The following is a 17,033-nucleotide window of genomic DNA, read 5'->3' as shown; positions in this document are numbered from 1 at the left end:
TTTCAAACCCTTCCTCTGTCGAGAGTAATTATTTCCAATTTGCAGATCAGCACACACAGTCTTTTCACAGATCATACAGTCACCTTCAGATCTCAAGCTGTCTGGATGTGGATGTTGGCTAGCACTTTATTTCTTGTGCAGGAAACAAGATTCTGACTCAGCCAAGAGGCTGAGAGAAATATCTCCAGTTACAGACTTTCCCAAAAGCCAAGTCCTTGGCACTGTCAGACTACTCACAGTGATCCCAGAGCCCAAGCAAGTACAACTTGAAATTAAAAGACAGCCCTGATACTCAGGCCACTCAAACGGGATCCTAGTGTATAGGGAACCTCTCGTGAACAAGTTAACCCCAATCTTACATAAGACAAAATGAAAAAATGGACAAAACAGTGACTTGTGCAACCTTCGCTTAGTCCCTCCAGTAGCACTGTGTAACAAACCACTTGGTTGGTTCTTCATGTAATCAATTTCTGTTTGTGAAACAAAATTCACAGAATTTTATTCAGAGCAGTTGACATTTCTTCCACATAAGATTTTTTTTAAAAGAACAAATGATAAAATATAAAAGGATTTCTAGGATCCCATCTTGGTCTAATATGCCATCTTTTACATAAGGATTTTGACCTCGGAGTGCGTCCTGCTAAAAGGTATGAGAAGTGTGTGGTGACTCTTGACCATTATGAATGGACTTTCCTAGGATTTCTAGCTTCATTTTTAATTATCTAATTGCATTGAATTTGTCAAGGCTGTATATTGCCACCCTGCTTATTTAACTTATATGCAGAGTACATCATGAGAAACACTGGACTGGAAGAAGCACAAGCTGGAATCAAGATTGCCAGAAGAAATATCAATAACCTCAGCCATGCAGATGACACCACCCTTACGGCAGAAAGTGAAGAGGAACTAAAAAGCCTCTTGATGAAAGTGAAAGAGGAGAGTGAAAAAGTTGGCTTAAACCTCAACATTCAGAAAACTAAGATCATGGCATACAGTCCCATCACTTCATGGGAAATAGATGGGGAAATAATGTCAGACTTTATTTTTGGGGACTCCAAAATCACTGCAGATGGTGACTGCAGCCATGAAATTAAAAGACGCTTACTCCTTGGAAGGAAAGGTATGACCAACCTAGATAGCATATTCAAAAGCAGAGACATTACTTTGCCAACAAAGGTCCATCTAGTCAAGCCTATGGTTTTTCCAGTAGTCATGTATGGATGTGAGAGTTGGACTGTGAAGAAAGCTGAGTGCTGAAGAACTGATGCTTTTGAACTGTGGTGTTGGAGAAGGCTCTTTTTTTTTTCAATTACTCATTATTTACTGTACCTTTACAACAGACAAAACACCTTCATTAGTTGCTTTGTCTGTACTGATTTTGAAATGTCCATTTTCATTGCCCTTTAAAATAGTAAAATTGGCTCTCCAACTGGCAGTGTTAATCAAATCCTTATCTTCTATAGGTATTCTTAGAATTTCCACATTACCATGTTTTCCTCAACTGCTGCTTCATAAGCATTTTGTCTGAAAGTGGGCAAATTGTCATTTGAATCTTTAACTGTTATGATGCAAGTTGCTGTACTCATCAATCCAAAAAACTGGCCATCCATATCTTGTACTTTCATTATCAATGAGTATTTGTCTGAAACCTCTCTGTCCAAATAATGAGAGACTGTGGTGATCACACCTGTGCTGGGATGCACAGAAAACAGCCCAGGTGATCTTGGTGTCTGCTCCAAAATGCTGTGCTTCACGCACGTGTGCATCGTGTCTGGTTCATCTCTGTCCGTGGCGCAAACCACTCCCACAGTAGTACCAATTCTACTGCTTTCTGGAACTTCAAAATTATAAATTGCTACTGTGAAAACAGGATAGTTGGCATTTTCATCCTCCACTCTGATGGGCAGTGGAAGAGGGAAGTCTGCTGAATATCCGTCTGCAGTTGACGCGTAAGCAATCCGATCAAAAACATCATATTCTTCACGATCCACAGGCTGGGTACAATACAGATTTCCAGTGTCTCTTTCTATGAAAAACAAATTTAAAGGTTCTTTGTCAACTCAACTCTATTGAATAGAAGATGGTATAGTTCTGTGCAGCATCAGATTGAACCTGTTGAAGGAACAACGGGAAAGGTCCCAGGGAATTCTCCTGCATTGAGCAGGGAATAGGTGCCCATCTCCTTTTGGAACGCCTGAGAACAGTTTCTTTAGTGTGTCTTTTCCTCAATACCTTCTTCTGATATTCCAGGAGCACAAGAATCTCTCTCTGTGTCTGTTTCTTTGTGTCAGAGAGCCGTATGGTGAAAGATCTTTTCTCATCAGACAACACAACAGCGTGGGCTGTGTATATTGACCCATCTTCTAGAACTCTGAAATCAGGATCACTGGACTGGATGTGGTCTACAGACCTAAGGCACTCTTTCAAATTAACTCTGCCAATCATTTTGTCTGCCTCTAGTTTGGAAGGTATAATAAATGTCTCCTTTTTGCAGGCTTCACAAGCAAAACTGAAGACCTGGTAATTATACTAAGATGCAGTTTTTCAGTTCGTGGTCAAAGAAAAATTCACCACACAAAAGCTTCTAGTCTAAAATGAGGTTTCCAGATTCAATATCATTTAACAAATGTTCATCAGGGCCAAGAGTTACACAGGCGCTGGAGGAAAGCTGGAGAAGGCTTTTGAAAGTCCCTTGGACTGCAAGGAGATCCAACCAGTCCATTCTGAAGGAGGCCAGTCGTGGGTGTTCTTTGGAAGGACTGATGCTAAAGCTAAAACTTTAATATGTTGGCCACCTTATGCAAAGAGTTGACTCATTGGAAAAGACTCTGATGCTGGGTGGGATTGGGGTTAAGAGGAGAAGGGGACGACAGAGGATGAGATGGCTTGATGGCATCACTGACTCAATGGACATGAGTCTGAGTGAACTCCGGGAGCTGGTGATGGACAGGGAGGCCTGGCATGCTGCAATTCATGGGGTCACAAACAGTCAGACACAACTGAGCAACTGAACTTAACTGAACTGAACTGTAAGAATAATTGCTAAATATCTACCACCATTTGTTTTGTTTGGAACAGATTTGAAACCAGCAAAAATTAACTCTACACAGACCCTTTTCCCCAAGACTGTTTAAATTAATTTTAATTTTTAATCAAAGCATTGCAATACTTTTTTCTCAATTTGCTCACTTACTTTATCAAAGATACATTTTTCAGTATCTCTCTGAGGAAGAATGTATAGGAGATAAAAGCCTGGGAGTGTCCATTTATCTCAATAGCTTTGTTCCACTATAATACCTGATCGGTATGCTGTTATATATCAAATAAGTCTTTTAGCTTTTTATATTCCCATTGAGATGTCTGATGTTATTCTATTTTCTGATGGTCATCTTTGTACATAAACTTTTTCTTTCTAGAAAATTCTGCACTTTTTTTTCCCCTGATATTTTAGTGTTTTTCTGCCCCTGAAGCAAGTATGTCACTAACCACATTGTGCAGCCCAGAGTATGACCAGAGGCGTAGTTTTTAGTTAAGCAGAGCCCTCTTGAGCTTCCACACTAAATTAGACTGGTGCTAGAGAGGTTATGGTAATGGAAATCTTTGAAAATAGACAGAACATCTAATCCAGTTCTGCAAAGACTGACTTACACTTAATCTCATGTTCTACTCTGAAAACTACTCGAAGCTCAGAAATGTTGGCCTCACAGCATATAAATTATTTTGCCATAATTTTAGTTCCAGTTAACCCCAAGACAAAGGAGAGAGAGACAGAGAGAAGGACAGAGACAGAGAATAATACAGTTTAATAAAAGACATTGCTCATGAAATGGAGCAATCATAGACCTCCACTGAAAGACAATTTATTTTTTAAATTTCTAAATAAATAATTGAAGAATGAGACAAGACCCTTGCTCTCATGCAGCCTAAGGCCTAGTAAAAAGAAATAAAATGCTTAGATCAAAAATATGGGCTCACAGAGGAGAGAAATTATTTCCAGCTAAAAAGAACAGAGATGGCTTCGTGGAGAGATGATTTGAGCTGGTGTGTAAAGGATGGGTTGCATTTTGATAGATGGTAGTAAAAACAAAGAACAGCAATTCTGATTTCAAAGAAAAGCAAGGCTTCTTACAACTTGAGACATTTCAATTTTAAGGTTCCCAATGTACTAAAAAGTAAAGAAACAAAAAAATATAAGGTTGTAAAAACATGGCATACCGATGGGTTTTTCCTCCTATATCTTTAAGAAATGTTTAATCAATTTTTTTCAGGATAAAGAAAGCAAAGAAATATGATTTTTTAATGGCTTAAAACCATTTACCTATCTCCTTCATGCATCATCCTCCTTGTCGGCTGCAGTAAAGCCATCTCATATGTTTTCTTCCTCATCAGTTTTTATTTTCTAGCAAAAGGAAAGACTATCAAAGCACAACATGACTTTCCTTGAAGTAGCAGCCAACTTGTACAGCATAAACACCAGATGACCTCTTCACTGAGGGTCAGATCGACAAGAGAAGAAACTGCTCTGAAGAGAAGCCACTCATCTTCAACAACAATAGCATCCAATAAAAATCAGTGTTGATGCTAAAATTCACCAGTTCACAAAATCACTATTTCATACTTCATAAATACCTTTGTTTTACATACTATATTTCACACAAAACTTACTTCCCCTGGCTTTTTAACCTATGAGTATTTTCCTAGGATTAATCATGGCATTATAGATAATGTTGGTGAACAAATCAGAGTCTTTCAGGCAGAGAGATTAGCAAACGTATGATTATTTCTCTAGACCTTAGAAGAGACTGGGGTGAGAAACAATAGATAAGAAACTATCGAAGGAACTAGAAGTGGGAAAGGACCAACAAAGTCACAACAAATAAGCTCCAAAATACATCAGATGATTTTCCAGGAGCAAAACAAATAATAATGGAGACCCATGAGTCCTACATGATACCCATGTAACCAGGATATTATTTGAAAGTAGAGGTGAAGAAATTATGAACAATCTTTCTTTTGTTAGTTTAAATATCTAAGTGTTATCTTTTTAAGTAATGTAAAATGAATTTGTTATCTGTTAGGTTTATAGAGAATGCACACTTAATCATCATTTTTTTACAATATTTTTCTCCATTGATGGAGTGAATGTAGGAAGATGGTACTAGAGTCATTGTTGATGATCCCTAATACTAGTAAGTGTTTTTTTTGGTAAATAGGATTTAAATTGCATGTTCACTCTATATGGGTTTCCTTTTGTGAACTTACCTGCTAGCCTGTCTCTGTTAGAAAGATTTATTGGCTCTGCCTCTTCAGGGCATCTAAGAAGCACTACCATGCCAGAGGAAGATATATATGACTCAGAGAGTTCTCAGACAACTCCCTCCATGATTGTGAGTTATTTGTTGCAAAAAGGTCCCCAATGGTTTACCTCTTTCTAGTATAAGTTCTCTTCACAATGTGACTTTTAGCTTCTCCTAGAAAGACATGGAGTCTGTTTCCCTACTCCTTGAATCTGGACTAGCCTTGTGATTTTCTTGGGCCAACAGAATGCAGTGGAAGCAATGCCATGCAAGTTCAAGGTGAATATCTCAAGAGGCACTGCACATCTCCATTCTCATCTAGAATTATGACACTGCCACGTTAGCAAGCCTGAACTAGCCTGCTGAAGGGTAAGCATCATTCAGGGAAGGTGGAACTAATGCTGGGTAGCAAATAAAACAGAAATATCCACAATATTAATCAAATATGGGCTAAGGAAATGAAATCAAAAATTAAGGAAAAGTCAAGAAAATATAGCATATATATTTTTTCTTGCAGTTATAGATCCTCTTTGACATTTTATTTTTATAGAATTTGTACAAAGGGGATTAACATCTGAGATAATTATTTTTTATAAATCAATTCAGCAGACTTTGTGAATATTTTATTTCATAGGTTCTTCATTTTCCCCTTTTATATATCAAATATTATCCCATAAAATAAACTATTTGGGTGAACAATTAAAAGAAGGGAGAAGGAAGAAGGAGAACAAAGTTTTCTTAAATAATCTCTCCTGGCAACTGAGGATGTACTTATCTAGAAACAAACTTGTTGATCATATAATCTTGTTACATGTATTTGCTGAGAACTTCAGTGAGACACATCTCATCAGTGGGTTCTTCTGTCTGAAGTTGGGGGCTTTTTGGTTAGGGATTGCCCTCAATCCTTTATGAGCCAATTTGCAGTTTACTATTTCTAATACTATTAATGAGGCTATGGGAGTCCCTAGTAGTTCAGCTGGTAGCATCCACCTGCAATGCAGGAGAACCCAGTTCGATTCCTGGGTTGGAAAGATCCCCAGGAGAAAGAAATAGATACCCACTCCAGTATTCTGGCCTGGAGAATTCCAAGGACTGTATAGTCTATGGGGGTGCAAAGAGTCGGACACAACTGAGAGACTTTCACTTCACTGGACACCAGACCAGATGTTCTTGAAGATTTACCAAAAATTATCGATATGATAAGATTTTTTTTAGGGGGGGAAGCAAAGAACAAGGAAACACATTGTCACAATTTCTGGCAACTTTGAAAACATTACCAGTTTGAAAAAATGAAAAATTAGAATAGAGAGTGATTTTGAAGTGTCGTTTGCAGTAACGAAGCAAAAATGCAGTCAAATTTGGTTATAACTTGTTTGGGGTATGGAGAGACAAGAAAATGCTTCTCTCCTATAGATTTTCTCTGAGACTTGGAGTAAAAAAATCACCTGACGTCAGTGCATACACAGGCTATATTGAGGTTCAGAAACAAGAGCATGGATTAGGATGGAGATAGGAAATGGGCTCTGGTCTTGGATCCACCATAACTGGTTGTGTGACCACCTTCAATTTCTTTCCAATACCTTGGAGACAATAATTATGCTTTTTCAATAATGAGGTTGGTTTTTGTTTTTTTTTTTTTTGGCTGTGCTGGGTCTTGGTTACTGCATACAGGCTTTCTCTAATTGCAATGCACAGGCTTCTTATTGCCATGGGTTCTCTTGCGGCAGACTCCGACCTCTAGGGCACACGGGCTTCAGTAGTTGTGGCGCATGGGATTAATTGCCTTACAACATACGGAGTCTTCCCAACCCAGAGATCAAAACTGTATCCTTTGTCAGGGGGATTCTTAACCACTGGACCACTAGGGAAGTCCAATAATGAGTTCTTACTTTAATTTTTTAAAGCAACAATATAAATCCAGTAATGACTATTACTATGTAGGGAGAGCTTAGTATATGTCAGGCACTGTGCTAAGCACTTCACAGTATTCTACCTGTTACTGTTCAAAATAATCCAGAGAAGTAGGTGCTATTATTATCTCTGTTTTAGAAATGAGAAAACAAAGAGGAGATTGGTAATTTGCCTAAAGCCTCATGAGAAGTAAAAACAGATTCAAATTCAGGCCATGTGGTTCCAGAGTCCATACTTGTAAATTTATTCTATATTTGAAAAAAGTATGATATATTCTAGAGATAATATGTGATTTATGACTTCTATTTCACAGTATTACAAAATGTGTGGTCTTGCTAGTTAAAATAATTATAGATCATAATAACTGTATTGAAACTGTGCTTGGCACAATTCTTCCTTTTCATTTTTTTGATAATGCACTTTCTAGCAGGTTAGTGAGTGTGACAGTGGAGGGATGTCTAGATCTAAAGGTTCTGTATCTGTTTCTTCCATGAATTTAGGAATCTGGTCTCTGGCTTTTAGGTTGAAGAGTCAAGTTCATTGGTTCAGATTAGCTATCTTCCACCAAAATGTAGGTACTGGTCTAAACCACACTGCTCCTTCCTACCACCAGGTAAGATCCAGCTCAATACTGGTCCTGGTTATTGTAGGTCTGAGGAGTAAGGAGGAAACCAGCAAGGTCTGAGGAAGATATAAAGACCCAGTTAACTAGGCTTTGACCTGGGAGTAGAAAGGAAGCACTGTTGTAGGCTAGCACCCCAACTTTAGTGAGTGCTAATCTGTCTAAAACATAAGTCATTTAACTCAGCAACCTGAAGACCAGAAGCCAGACTAGGGAGTACATAAACAGTCATAAAACTTTCCAGAAGAACCTAAAGATAAAACACTTATCTCACCAATTAGTCAGATCCTTCAACTTTCCCCAAGCTCTTGACTTCTAGAACACTTCTAGAAAGAGGAGGACCTTCCAAATGTGCAGAAGTATCTAGGGTCACTCTAGACCATGACGTCTCCCTCCTGCTCAGGAAGAACTTTTATCTACAGATGTAGATTATTTTAAAAATTGGAAACCAAGGCATTATCTCTACAGATTTTCTCTTATTTCATCATTAATTCTCATAAAATAAGAAAACATTGAAATTGGAAGGTCATGGTAAATAGAATAATGACTCCCCCACCCCAAGATGTCCCTGTCTTAAACCTCATAACCCATGAATATGTGATCTCACATGGTAAATGGAACTTTGCAGATGTGGTTAAGGTTAAGGGCCTTGAGATGGCAAATTACCTTGTATTATCCAAGTGAGGGCAATCTAATCAGATGAGTTCTTAAAAGTAGAGAATCTTTCCTCACTGGGTCAGAGAGGCAAAATGCAAAAAGGAGAGATTCAAAGCATGAGAGGAACTCAACCCACTTGTTTGAAGATGGAGAGAAGGTCCGTGAGACAACAAGTGTGAAGAAGCTAGGAACAGCCCTCAGATGACAACCAGAAAAGAAATGAGGACCCTAGTTCTACAGCTACAAGGACTGAATTCTCCCAACAACCTGAATGAGAAGGAAAATGGATCTTCCCCTAGATCCTCCAGAAAGGAACACAGTCTGGCTGATAACAGTTTAATTTTAGTCCAATGACACTCATGTCAGACTTCTAACATTCAGAACTGGAAAATCATGAATTTGTATTGTTCAAGCTGCTACGTTTGTGATAATTTGTTATAGTAGCAATAGAAAACGTATACAGAAGGGATCTTAACGATTTTTTTTTTTTTAGCTCTATCCCTAATACTGACTGATGCTTCCTTCATAGCTTAGTCAGTAAAGAATCTGTTTGCAATGCAGGAGTCCCAGTTTCAATCCCTCGGTCAGGAAGATTCCCCTGGAAAAGGAAATGGTGCCCCACTCTAGTATTCTTGCCTGAAGAATTCCATGGACAGAGCAGCCTGGCGGGCTACAGTCCATGAGGTTGCAAGATTTGGACACGACTCGGCAGCTAAACCACCACCACACGATACTGACCAGTGATAAAACTGAGTTCTACCTGCGCTGTAAAATAGCCTTCCAGTTCTGTCCATCTGGCTAACACCTCAGGATTCAGCTTGGACTCCTTTTCTTCCAGGAAGGTTTCCCTGGCCCTCCAGGACATATAGCACCCTCTGCATGATTTAGCATATCGTCTACCTCTCAGTACTCCTACTACATTTTTGAGGTCAAGGACTTTGTTTTAGTCAACATGCTGCTAGAGTATTCTGTTGAAAATGACCAAAGTGTGGCAAACAAATTGGTAGCCTTGAAGGGCAGTATGTCTTATCTGTTAAAAGCATGGGCTTGAGAATCAGACAAGCCAGGTTCATGTCCTGGCTCCAGTATCTATTAGCTGTATGACCTTAAATACTTTCTTTGATGTTTAATTTCCTTTACTGTTATTTTCTCATTAAAAAAAAGAGATAGTAGCAGCACCTTGCTCAAACAATTGTTATGAGAATTAATTGAAATAATGCTTGTAAAAATCTTAGCCAGATACCTGCTGCATATGAAGAGCTAAATAAATGTTGGTCATCATTATTATTAGGTATCTGTATGATCATTAGGTATCTGTGATGGTTAAGGGCTTCCCTGGTGGCTCAGTGGTAAAGAATCTGCCCGCAATGCAGGAGACTGGAGATGTGGGTTTGATCCCTGAGTTGGGAAGATCCCCTGGAGGAGGGCAAGGCAACTCACTCCAGTATTCTTGCCTGGAGAATCCCATGGACAGAGGAGCCTAGCAGGCTATAGCCCATAGGGTCGCAAAGAGTCAGACACGGCTGAAGTGACTTAGCATGCACGCACAAGGTGGTCAATTATATGTTAACTTGGCTGGGCCATAGTGTCCAGATATTTGATCAAATATTATTCTGAATGTTTATGTGAGAGTATTATGGATGAGATTGACATTCGAAGTGGTGTGCTCTGAGTAAATCAGATTACTCTTTATAACACGCATGGGGTAGGCCTCATCCAAACAGTTGAAGGCCTGAATAGAACAAATAACTGATCTCCTCCAAAAAAGAAAGATTAGCCAGAAGATGGCCTTTGAGTTGAATGGCAACATTGACTTTCCCTGCGCCATACACACATATGCACACATACACATTGCTTTCTTTGGAGAACACTCATACAATATCAAAACTGTAACCTGTAAATATGGTAATATCACTATGTACAACATATAAAAATAAAGATGTGAGGATAGGTAAGACTCACATTACCCATTATAAGTAAATTTTCCTTCATTTCAATATCAGATGGGACTCTTTCAATTATGAAGAGTAGCAGAAAGAAGACAATGAAAGGGAAGCTGGCTTAATCCAGAAAAGGGAGAAGGGAGGAAGAAGAGGAAGGTGGGTGGGAGGAAGAGGGAGAGGAGGAGAAGAAATGGCTTGACTCCTGTGACTGATATGTACAAGCATAGGCCTAGCTTCTAGGATAACTGGATCCACATTTCAAAAATATTGCCATGGCCCAGTTTCTGTCCATCTCTCAGAGATGCCTTCTCCAGGGGATTTCATTCTCAGATAGGTGTTCCCCTCAAAGTGGGGAGATGGGCTACAGCGCCTCCATATTACATACATCCAGGTTCAAGTTACAAGGGAATGAGAATGCATCTTTTCTGATAATTCCCATAAAGGTTCTGAGATCCATTCTAAGTCGTCTTCTTTAGATCAAGTGTTCATCTGGAACCATCACTGTGGGCAGCAGACCAGATGTGTGCATTGGTTTAAATTAGTCTGTGCTCTCTGCTAGAACTCCTCACTAAACCAGTTATCAATCATGGGCACAGGGAAGCTTTCCACAGGATATATATTGACTAAAGAAGTTTTTAATAGATGAATGCCAGGTAGTCAAAACCAAGAAGCAGTCACTCCAATGGCTTAGCAAAATCACTCTTTACAATTTTGGTTATTTTGCCTTTTACAAAAACTATTTAATTTCTGAGAATCAAAAACACAAGAGGATACCTGGCATTAAATAGTTTTGAAACATCATGCTATAAATTCATCCAACATAGAAAATTTGTAACAGTGAATTTCTTTTCTTGGCTCTTTTAAAACAAGAACAATTTCAAACTTTTCCACCACATTACAGTAATCATTGTTGCCATTTGGTGATGGTTAAACTTCTAGGCTTACTTTATATTTTCATAATATTGTTATAATTTGTATTAGCTATCACATATGGGTGAACCAGATCCTCTGGCATTTCTGCAATATTCAATTTTAAAAACAAAGACAAAAACAAAAAATTATCACGCTAGTTGGTTGAAGCAGGCTGTGGCTAAGCTAAAATGAAAACTACATGCCCTCCTTCATATAACCAGGATAACAAGTCTGTTACTTAGTAACAACAGCAAAGTTTCTAAATCTAAACCACAACAGGAGTTAGGTGGTTAGTTTTTATCTGCCATTATTCCAATATTCAAAACACTAACTTAGAGAAAGAACCCAAAAGCATACACCCAGAAATTTTACAATGGTTATTACTGAGCCAAAGGGAGAGCTAACAATTCCTGAGCACCTACTATATGTGTGTTTTACAAGCATTATTTAACCTCATTCTCATAACAACTCTATGAAGCAAACATTACTACTAATCTCCATTGTACTGATGAAGACAAATATTGAATCTTAGAGTGTTTAAATAAGGTATTCAAATCAAAGTAAAATAGCTGGTTAAACACCTGACCTGGGTTTTGAACTCAGAAAGTCTACTTTTTACTTTTCTGTTATGAAAGCCTGTTTTTAAAAATATCCTTTTCCCTCTAAAACCCTAAATTCATTAGAAAAAAAATCATCTTCCACAAAAGAAAAAATATTGTAGAAGGAAGGAGGAAGAAAGTAAGGAAAGAAGTCAGGCAACAATTTCATCATAGTATAATAATCACATTATAGCTACGGCAGGCTTCCCAGGTGGCTCAGTGGTAAAGAATCCACCTGCCCGTGCAGGGATCAATGATTCAATCTCTTGGTCAGGAAGATCCCCTGGAGGAGGAAATGGCAACCCACTCCACTATTCTTGCTTGAAAAATCCCCTGGACAGAGGAGCCTGGCAGGCTGCAGTCCATGGGTCACAAAACAATCGGACACGACTGAGCAACTAAGCAACAACAACTTAACTTGGAGGTTGTTAGATACTAATGGAAGAAATTTTCAAATATTGTGTTGCAGGGAAGTCATTCTGGCTTCTATATGATTTAACTTGAATTTTATACTAACTAAAAAAGCCTATGTGTGGCCTATATATAATATATATAAAACCTATATCATACATCTGCTTTAGTCATTAAAGAGAAGATATTAACCATAAGTAAAGAATGACCCTGTTAAAAATAAAGATTAAATCCCTCCAGTTCTGGGAAACCAGTGCTGGTACTCCTTCAATGATGAGACCCTTTCCCCAGGTGTCAAGGTCATACTGACTCACTGGGTACATGCTGATCTGTTTATTTGCTTGTTTGTTTGTTTGTTGGAAATATTGAAGGAATGTATCGCTGACTTGTTTGATGCTCTTTGTCGTGACAAGGTATAAAGCTGTGTGAAAACCACGCTTCTATGGAGCAATTCCTCAGACTTACCTAAGAGGCTGTCTCTGAGGCTATAGTCCTCAATTTGGCTCAAATAAAACTCTTTTTTATTCGTATTATAGTTTGGTTATTGATTGAAGTGAAGTGAAGTGAAGTCGCTCAGTCGTGTCTGACTCTTTGTAACCCCATGAACTGTAGCCCACCAGGCTCCTCCGCCCATGGGATTCTCCAGGCAGCTCTTCTGCCCATGGGATTCTCCAGGTTATTGATTAACTACACCAAAAATGTAAATGGACGAGGCATGTTACTTGCAGTGGGTGTAATAGTACCAGGCCTATCTACCCTTATCTATAGAATTGCCTTCTGTGGGGTAGAGCCACATAGGGTAGTTACCCAACATCCACGATCGCCCCCCATCAACTTCCCTGCCCCTTCCCATCCCCAGACCACAACTAATGACTGATTAGTACAGGACTATAAAATTCCAAACCCACATCTACAGGGGATTTATTTCAGAGAACGTCCCTTGAGGAGCTGGCCAAGGCAAGACTTCACCAAACTCTTAATCAAAATAAATTAAGGACTTCTGCAGTGGTCCAGTGGTTAAGAGTTCACCTGCCAACGCAGGGGATACAAGTTTGTTCCCTGCTCCAGGAGGATTCTACATGCCGCAGGGGAATTAAGCTCATGTGCCACAACTTTTGAGCCTGTGCTCTAGAGCCAGAGAACCACAACTACTGAGCTCACGTGCACAACTATTGAAGCCTGAGTGCCCTAGAGCCTCTGCTCCACAAAGGAAGCCACCGCAGTGAGAAACCCAAGCATCACACCTAGAGAGTAGCCCCCGCCAGCCACAACTAGAGAAAAGCCCAGATAGCAAGGAAGACCCAGCAAAGTCTAAAACAAAATTTTATTATAAAAAGTTAAATCTCTCATTCCCCAGCGCTGTGCTGTATGTGTTCTATCGAGTCATACTACTCGAAAGATAGGAATATTTGCAGTATCTGACCATTCTCATGGGAACAAATTTAAATTAATTTTGTGAGCCATGTCAACATTTAATCAAGTGTGGTTATTAAAACAAGAAATACCACAATCTGTTCTTCAACAAACCTTCAATTTCTATCCCAAAGCAATTACATTGCATAATTTTTTTCAAAGTTTGTAGTTGTATTATGAACCAAGTGGAATCAGGGTTTTAGTTGTGGAGATGAGAATTCTTTTTTAACTATTTACTTACCTTTGGATAATTACTAAGAGAAGTTTTCCTATTTTTAATAATAAGACTTTTGTTATCCCTTGAAGACTTTGGTTTAATCATGTTTGCCGTATTTCTTATTTCTTTTGATACTGGCCTCCTAAGAGAGCTTTCTTATGAAGCATTTGTGTTCCCTTTCATGCATTTCCAAAGTGCATTACAAGCTTTATTTGCTTTTCCCTGAAACTTTCTTTAGGTTCACCTGAGTAATTGATTATATTATTTTTACTTTACAAAAACACAGGGTGTGAGATTTCTATCTTTGTGTAAAATCAGTTTGTAGCTCCCAACTGTTTTCTGGCTCCTCTGTGGAATTCAGGTCATTTAAGGTTATGCTGTTGCTAAAAGGAATGTCTTACTTTTTTTTTTTTTTTTAATGCCATATTGCATTACTCTCTTATTTACCCCTCACATCTCAGCACTGGCCATCTCTGGCACAATATTCCAAAATAATGGACCACTTTATGATCCTTGGAGAAGGCACTGGCAACCCACTCCAGTACTCTTGCCTGGAAAATCCCATGGACAGTCTGGTAGGCTGCAGTCCATGGGGTCGCTAAGAGTCAGACACGACTGAGTGACTTCACTTTCCCTTTTCCCTTTCATGCATTGGAGAAGGAAATGGCAACCCACTCCAGTGTTCCTGCCTGGAGAATCCCAGAGACGGGGGAGCCTAGTGGGCTGCCATCTATGGGGTCGCACAGAGTCAGACACGACTGAAGCGACTTAGCAGCAGTAGCAGTTATGATCCTTATGTATAACAGAATTCACTAAAAATCTAATGAAAATGTATGAGGCAGGATTGAATTTTGACTAACGTGCCTTATAAAGCAACTCCGAATATTTGTGTCCTAGAAGCCTGACCTCATCTATCCTGACCAGTATGTGGCTGTCTGATTATGTTATAATGCCAGATGTACTATGAAGTGGGGTGCAGTATTTAAACAGAGTCATCATCTCAGTGTGAATTGTGCTAATGGAGACATACTTGCAGATAACCAAAAGTGTAGAGAAGATTCTTAAACCCCAATAAATATAATGGTGCCTTCTCGGGCAGTAAGGGACAGTGCCTAGAACATGGTCTTGACAGTTAATTCTATACATCAATTCGTTTGAGCTATAATGCCCACTGTTTGGTCAAATAAATACTCATCCAGATGGTGCTGTGAAGATATTTCTTTAGTGATTAACACCTAAATCAGTAGCCTTTGAGTAAAGGAAACTAGTCTCTGTAATGTGGGTATCCCTGACTATCAGACAAAGGCTAAGCAATTCTGCTTCAAAACCAGCAACACAGAAACCTTGCCTGAGATTCTAACTTGCTGGCCTGCCCTGCAGATTTTGAACTCGAGATTGCAGCAACTCTTAGATGAATCTCCAGCCTGCCCCACACACATTTCAGACTTGCCATACCCCACCATTACATGCTCAAATTTCTTGAGATTAATCTCTTTAAATCTCTCTCTCTACATATGCATGTGCACACACACACACACACACACACACACACACACACACACACACACACCACACTCTGTTGGTTCTGTTTCTCTGGAGAACTTTAATAAAATGGTAGTTACTTATTGCTCATCAGAAACTCCACAGGACTGAATATACAAATGGGCAAAGGATAGACCATATATAAAAACAGAACTTAGACCTACCATCTGCAGCAATCCCCTCAGAAACCAACTCCTTTTCTACAATAAACAACCTAGGAAGCCAGCTGCTATAAGTCAGATTTATAGCAAATCTAATTGCTATCTTGAGTGACATCCAGGAAGCTAAACAATTCCTTCTGTAATAATCAGCCCCAAATGGTTAGGACTTGATTAATACCTGATTGCTTCCCTAATTTTTGTCCCTGCTTTTAACTGAGGACTAATCCTAGGAAGTCAAATATGCTCTCCATTCTTGCCTGGGAAATCCCATGGACAGAGCAGCCTGGAGGGCTACAATTCATGTGGTCTCAAGAGTTGGACAGCATTTAGCAACTAAACCACCACCACCACCCAATCACACCGGATGCCCACATTAAGTCAACCAGCCCAAGCTTTCCTAGGCCAGTAGCCTCTAATCAGGGCACAGGTGAAGCCTTCTCTCTACACCACAAAGCTTTTCCATTCTTCTGTCTGCCTTTGTTTTTCTTAGCCTTTTTTTTTTTTAATAACAGTAATTTAATCTTATTCATTCAAAAGTTATCAGTTTTAAATATAAAATTTGTTTCTTATCCACATTAACAGATATTAACTTTTCTACAGTTTCTATGCTCTGCCTTCCTTTGAGTCTGCTAAAAAACAAGTGACAGTAACAACTCCCTTGCAAGCTTAGAATAAAAAGCCTTTGCTTTTCTCATTCAAATGGTCATTTGTTTATCCCCACAGCCATAGGGTAATGAAATAGAAAGAAGTTAATCTTTCAGAAATCACAAATGGATATAACCAGCCTCAAAATTCTGCTACCTACAGAGACAGAATTTCCAGGTTCAATAACAAGATTTTTTTTTTTTTACTATGCTCTGTGGCATGTGAGAATCTCAGTTCCCTAACCAGGGATCAAACCCGCATGGCCCCTGCAATGAAATCATGGAATCTTAATCACTGGACTGCCAGGGAAGTCTCAATGATAAGTTTTTTGGTTTTTTATTTTTTTGGTTTTTTTTTCTACTGAAACAAATGGTGATAGCAAACATGACTGAAAGGCTTTAGTACAAAAATTTTAAAAATCCAATTATCTGACTATGACAGTAACATCCTGATGATGCACCCAACTATGAGAGATTTTAAGTATTTCTTATTTTAGCCTCAACAAATTAACTGTTTCAGATAAAATTTTCAGAAAAGGGTAATATTTCTCTATAAACATGGCTTTTGACCTGTCGTATACCAATTTTTTATAACTAATCTGCTAACACTAAGATTTGAGCATGATTGTTACACAATTAAACTTATAAATTCAGTGGCTGAGATCTCTAAGAGTTGGAAATTAAAAGGGCCCAGGAATATAATT

The 17,033-nt window shown here is 38.8% G+C and overlaps 1 pseudogene; it reads right to left on the bottom strand.

Annotated features, from left to right (window-relative positions):
• Positions 1-1,175: 1,175 nt before the first annotated feature.
• On the bottom strand, positions 1,176-14,087 carry LOC101105046 (desmocollin-3-like; annotated as a pseudogene).
• Between the last annotated feature and the right edge of the window lie 2,946 nt (positions 14,088-17,033).

Source organism: Ovis aries, chromosome 1 (genome assembly GCF_016772045.2).
Source record: "Ovis aries strain OAR_USU_Benz2616 breed Rambouillet chromosome 1, ARS-UI_Ramb_v3.0, whole genome shotgun sequence".
NCBI lineage: Eukaryota > Metazoa > Chordata > Mammalia > Artiodactyla > Bovidae > Ovis > Ovis aries.
Note: the sequence above shows the minus strand (reverse complement) of the source record. Positions and strands in the feature narration are given on the sequence as shown.